General features: G+C 48.8%; 1 long non-coding RNA gene across 1 annotated transcript; it reads right to left on the reverse strand.

Annotated features, from left to right (window-relative positions):
* Nucleotides 1-1,081: 1,081 nt before the first annotated feature.
* LOC113405777 lies at nucleotides 1,082-5,743 on the reverse strand. Its single transcript, XR_003369568.1, has 4 exons — nucleotides 5,667-5,743; nucleotides 2,766-2,867; nucleotides 2,484-2,540; nucleotides 1,082-1,108 (listed from the first exon to the last, which is right to left on the reverse strand). It is a non-coding gene; the product is annotated as an uncharacterized LOC113405777 (long non-coding RNA).
* Nucleotides 5,744-6,580: the final 837 nt, after the last annotated feature.

Below are 6,580 nucleotides of genomic sequence, written 5' to 3' on the forward strand. Positions count from 1 at the left end.
GGAGCTCAGGGCTGGAATAGCAGGGGGCTGCAGCTGGGCACTGAAGGGCACTGGCAGAGCTGTGTGCGTGCAGGGAGCCCAGCATCGGGATAGCAGGGATTTTGCAGGTCAGAATTGAGATGTAGCCACAGACCTTCATGAAGGAAGTTTGCCCAGCCCCTCACTAAGGGCTTGTCTACATAGCCCATAGTTTGGCCTACGTGACTATAATTTGCAGCACACACCAAAGTGCTGTGCTAGAATAGCCCCATGCGGATGCTGGTGGTGCACACTAAATGGTACTTAGTTCGCACTGACATAGTCTTCTTCAAACATGACTCTGTTCATGTGAACTAGGAACCTTTTGGTGCACACCCAGAGTATCCACATGGGGTTATTACAGTGCAGTTCTTTGGTGCGCGTTGCTTTTCACACTCCTGTAATCTGAACATTGGGCAGTGTAGACATAGCTTGAGTCCCGCCATTCCAGACGCATTAAATTCACTCTCTGTTGTTAAGAACGTGAGCTCCAAAATCTGCAGTGTTTGTTTATTTCCAGGGTAGGGGGAGATGATCATGAAGGTGACTGAAGTGTGTACATTGTATGTGGTCATAGGTGCCAACTCTGTGGGTGCTCCAGGCCTGGAGCACCCTCCAGCAGCCAAGCTCCCGCTTCTGCCTCCCTCCCCACTGCACCTCTCACCTGCTCGTGGCCTCGCTTACCAACTCCTTCCCTGTCCCCCCAGTGCTTCCAGAGCACTGTGAACAGCTGATTTGTGGCATTCAGGAAGCTCCAGGAGGAAGTGGGAGGAGTGGGGACTTGGTGCACTAGGGGGAGGAGGCGGGGAAGAGGCAGAGTGGGGGTTTGGGGGAAGGAGCGTGGCGGGGGCAGAGCAGGGGCAGGGACGTGGGAGAAAGATTGGAATGGGGGCGGGGTGGGGCGGATCAGGGGTGGGAAGAGGTGGGGGCTTGGAGGAAGGGGTGGAGTGATGTGGGGTCTGGGGCGGACGGGGGGGGTCGAGCACCTATGTATGTGGTGATATTTCTATCTCATTATTGTATGAAAGCACAAACACACATTTACTAGGGTTTAGTCAAGTACCTGATTCCCAGGTCATCTTCTCAGTCTCTGAAATGGGGAAGAGAAAAGCATTAGACCCAGAGACACACAATGGGTGGTGCTGTAAACTCCCTAGTGACTGGAGTTAGTCACAGACACCCCACACCCACGCTCCCAGCCCCAGAGCCAGAGCCGGTAGATTTGACAGGAGCAGGGCTGGCAGTCAGTGATATGCACCAACACACAGGAGACCTGGGGAGTCTCTCACTCCTTAGCCCTTGTCTACACACACACTTGCATCAATTTAACTAATTAGGTTTCAAAACATACCTTGAATTAAACTTGGACAGGGCTGCATGTAGCGCAGGCCTTGGGCTGCTGCAGCAGGGCCAGTAGAACCATTGGGACGGGGTCACTTACTCCACAGCGACCCCTCTAGCTGGTTACAGAACAGCACTGATTGCTAGGGGAATCCCATGCATCCTTCCCGAGCTGGAGGAATGGTGGCCACAAGAGGGCATGGCAGAGGGCAAAGGAAATGAAAGGGGGGGAATCCTCAGGGCTCTTCCACGCTGTGATTGCCCTAAGAACTCCGGTCACCGTGCTGGCATGTTCTCTGCACCTTTCATCTATATTTCCCTGTGTGTCTGCGCACTGCCCAGCAGAACAGGTCAGCACCACTCAGCACCATCACAGTGCAAACCAATATCATTATTAAGTATAGAAAAGTTCACAGAGGAATAAATTAGATGTATGGACTTTTTTAAAAAAAGGTGCTGCTGTGTCTATTACCACAGCACAAGCAAGTGAATGTCACATATTAATAGAGTTTCAGGCCAGAAGGGACCATTAGGTCATCTGCTCTAACCATCTGCAGAGCACAGGCCAGAGAATCTCACCCAGTTCCCCCTGCACTGAGCCCAATAACTTGTGTTTAGCTACAGCACCTTCCAGAAAGGTGCCCAGTCTGGATCTGATGACATCAAGAGATGGAGAATTCCCCACTGCTCTTGGCAGCTTGTGCCAGGGGTTAATCACCCTCCCTGTGTCCTGTGCATTAGAAAGTCACAGGGATGGAATCATCTCACAGAGAGTCATTGACCTTGCTGTGTCATTTCCTTTAAGGAGAACAGAACCACCAAGCAATTATCCAGGGTTAGTAGGACAGAATCTGACCCAGATTTGTTACTGCAGGCCTGTGTCCCTGCCCCACCAACATGCAGGGAATCTTACAAGCACAGAGCCTTGGGTATCCGCTGCAAAATACACATTTTCCAACCTGTTATCATCAGGGTGTGTGAGAACATGGGGGAAACGAGGTATCACTGGGCAGAAACCTTCTGGCTCCATCCCTTTCATTGCACTGAGCCCACAGAAAACACCAAGCAGTCACAGAGCTCACACATCTCAACAGGCAGAGCAAGGGCTAGAGCAGGAGACCTACCAAGAAGTGACAGAGCCTCCTCTTTAGAGCGTTTCTTCTGAGAGGCCTTTTGCTTCGCTGTAAGACAGAGAATCAGATATTGCAGTGAGACAGGGAAGGAAGGGGAAACACTGAGCAATACACTAATACATGTGGGGGTGGGGACCCCAGTGTGTTTGTTAGTTTGGTTTATTTCCTAAAACCAGCCAAAGGTCAATATCTGAACAATAAGACACTCCCATGCCCCACCCCAGTGCCCTCTAGCACCAGGCTCTAAACATGCAAATAACACATTCCCATTACCTGTGTATCCAAGATATGCACAAGCTCCAGCAGCAATGAGAACCAGAGTGAACAATACCCAGAATGCAGCCCGCCAGGGAGAAACCCGGGGGAAGATGTCACCTGGCAAACAGAGAGCGCAGCGTGTGAGGAGCACGGTCCCATCCTAGAGCTGGAGAATGGGGTTTGCCACTTGGTTTGACAGCTGAGTCCTGGCTCAGGGAGCCCAGAAATCCATGGGAATGAAGGAAACGTCCCCTCCACACTCAAATCACAGCCACATATGGAGCCATTGAAACCAGAGAAGCCAGCGCAGCATCAGTTCCAAGAACCAGGACTCTGCTCTGCCCAAATCCCTCCCACTGCTACAAGCCAACAGCCAGCGGCTCCGTGCCCAGCCTGCCCAGCCCTGCCTGCACCAGCTGGCTGCTCGGATGGTCACTGTCACACAGCTGCCAGTTCTCAGTCACCACGTCCAGTCCAGATAATTTCAGCAGAGAACATTTTTTTCCTAGTTGGCCCCAGTGTGTTATGAGTTGATGAATGCATAGATGTTAAGGCCAAAAGGAGGCATTATGACCATCTAGTCAGACCTCCTGTACAACCCAGGCCAGAGACCCTCCCGCAGTGATCCCTGCATCCAGCCCAGAATTTCTGTTCCAGCCACAACCGATCTTATAGAAAGAGACGCCTAGTTTGGGTTTAAAGATTCCAAGTAAGGGATAATCCATTACATCTCTAGGTCACTTATTCCAATGGTTAATTCCCCTCACTGTTAAAAATTTGCACCTTATTTCTAGTCTGAATTTGTCTAGCTTCGACTTCCAGCCATCAGACCTATCGACTGTCAGAAATCTTCCCCCTGTGTAGGTACTTACAGACTGTGATCAAGTCACCTTTTAACCTCCGCTTGGATAAGCTCTATAACTTGAGTTCCTATGATTCTAACTATGAGGCAGGTTTCCAGACTTCTGATTGTTCTTGTAGTTATTTTCTGAGCAATTTCCAATTTGTAAGCTTCCCATATGAAAGTGTGGACACCAGAACTAGACACAGTATCCAGTACTGGTCTGGCTAACACCACACACAGGGGTGATGTCACCTACTTTCCCCTGCTAGCTATTCTCATTTATACATACAGGGATTGCGTTCACCGTCTTAGCTCCAGCATCAGTCTGGGAGCTCACATTCAAGTCCTTTTCAGAGTCACTGCTTTCCAGGATACAGTCTCCCATCCCGTAAGTGTGACCTGTATTCTTTGTTCATAGATGTGTGACCTGGCATTTGACCATGTTGAAATACATGTTTGACAAAATGGGAATTTTCACTCAGGCCATTGCACTGGTCCTGTGGATCCATGACAGCATGTTGTTAGTGTGAACCCACCTTACCAAGCAATACAGGTCACTCTGTAGTACTGACCTGTCCCCATCATCATGTACCACTCCACCAATGTTTGGGTCATCTGCAAATTTTACCATCAATGATTTTATATTTCCTTCCAACTCTTTGATAAAGCTATTGTATAGCATTGGCCCAGAACAGATCCCTGTGGAACCTCACTAGAAACATCCCCATTGGAGGATGATTCGCCATTACAATTACTTTGAGATCTATCAGTTAGCCACTTTTTAATCCATTGAATGTGGGCTACCTTGATTTTGTACAGTGCTAATTTTTGTTATCAGAGTTTCATGCAGAACTAAGCCAATGCTCTTCAGAGTCTGAGTCCTGGTCTACACTACAAAGTTAGATTGGGTTAATTACATCGTTAAGGGCTGTGAAAAATTTATCTCCCTGTGCAATGTATTTAAGCCAAACTAAGCTCCTGTGTAGACACAACTAGGTTGATGGAAGAGTTCTTCTATCAGCCAAGCTTCCGCCTCTCAGAGAGGTGGATTTATTACAGTCACAGAAGGACCCCTTCTACCACTGTAGTAAGTGTTTATAGTACCGCATTGCTGCTGTATCATTTCTAATGTAAACACACCCTGAGTCTATGTCAGCACAGTTACCTTTATCAACCAAATGCACCATCTCCTCCAAGAATGATATTGAGTTCATTTCACAAAACTCAACCCAGATCCTGACAGGCAGTTTGCCCAGATCACAGAAATCTCCATCACTAATGGCCCCATAAATCAGGTTAGAAGGACATTTCCTGTTTCAGTACCAGAAAGAGGCCCTAGGTGAGTGCAATTCTCAAGTGACTCAGGCCCCACATTCCCTTGGTGACCCCTATAAGCCTTGCTAGAGCCCTACATATAACTAAAAGTGTGAACCAAAGTCTGTGAACCAGAGTAGACTGGGCCTTGGAAACATAACAATACAATAGGTATTAGCTAACACCAGGTAAGCACATTCCTGACTGGAGAGGATGGTGCAAAAACACGACAGATCTCTCAAGTAACTATGTAAACACTTTCATTTTCATAAGAGATGGTACAGATAAACACTGACCCCTTGTAGGATAATGATGGGATGACAGGATAATGGATAAGGGTTGGTCACCAACCAAGTCTGGAGTGAAATAGGCAACTTGGTAGTATCAATGTATAAAAGGAGAAGTCATAGAAGGGGCATCTTTGTACTAGTCTCGGGGACAGCATCCTAGTGCACTGACTGAGCAGGTACCATGTCACAAGCACACACGTTAGTATAACTGTAGCTCCTTTGAGCCACTAGTACCATGTTTTGTTGACCATAAACCTGGGTGAGCACCTTCAACACCGAACGGAGCCTGTGCTCTTTCAGATGAATAACATTGAAGTCTGCTGAATTGACATGCTGCTCCAAATTAAGAGCATCCATGGAACTTCAAGAACAGCAACACTGACAGCAATAACAATTTAGCAGCCTTAATAACTCTGGGCAGTACTAACAACCACCCCTTCTGCATGGGGGGGCTGGGAGGGAACTCACCTGAGAGGTGAATGGCCGATTGTCGCTCGGTCTCCAGCAGGCCATTCCGCACTATGCAGCTGATGCCTCCATGGTCTTCTCCTTCTGTGACAGTGACGTGACTCACAACACTATACAGGTTCTCCCTGTTCTGAGTCACGTTGGTCACAGTCTCCATCGCCATGTTCTGCCAGTTCTTTCCAACCCACTGGAGTTCGGGTTTGGGGAACCAGCCTGCGGATCTACAGACCAGCTCAATCCCCTGACCCCGGGGGCCCAGCACCTCAATGAACACTGGAGCCACTGCTGCAGGGAGAGACAGAGAGTGTGTATCAGGAAATTGTGTTTTTAGTAGCACCATGTGATTCCCCAGATACCGCTGGGTATAGGGGGCTGTGACTGCAAAGCTTCATTCCCGTATGTGCAAAGCCTCCTTGGGATCCCTCATCCTGACAATTGGGGAAATTAAATAATACCACCTTGCATTTCCATACAGCACTGTGCCCTGAAATCTCACTGAGGAATATACAGGGTGACACTGCTACACAGAGATCACTGCACCAACTGCTGAAATGAAGCCACTTCTGGGATGGAGCCCAGCAGCTGTCAGAATCACTGCAATTTGGTACAGAGCAGGAAGTGGGGGATGGTGACACTGCCTACATCACTGTTCCGACTCCTCCTGTGCCACCCTCCTAATATTGTTCCCTCTGGTGTCCTTCTCCCGTACTGGTAGTGGTGCCCCAGACCAAGCCACACCTCCTGCTTGGATTTCCCTCTCCCTGTGCTGCACACAACCACCCTCCACTCATTTAAATCTCTCCCTAAAAGCAGATGTGTCCTGCAGAGCCTTTGGACTAGGAGCCACCAAAGATGGGAGATGATTTAAAAACAACCTCAATGTTCTGCATATCACAGGAGTGGCCCTCACCTGG

Source organism: Terrapene carolina, unplaced genomic scaffold (genome assembly GCF_002925995.2).
Source record: "Terrapene carolina triunguis isolate 2854851 unplaced genomic scaffold, T_m_triunguis-2.0 Scaffold50788, whole genome shotgun sequence".
Lineage (NCBI taxonomy): Eukaryota > Metazoa > Chordata > Testudines > Emydidae > Terrapene > Terrapene triunguis.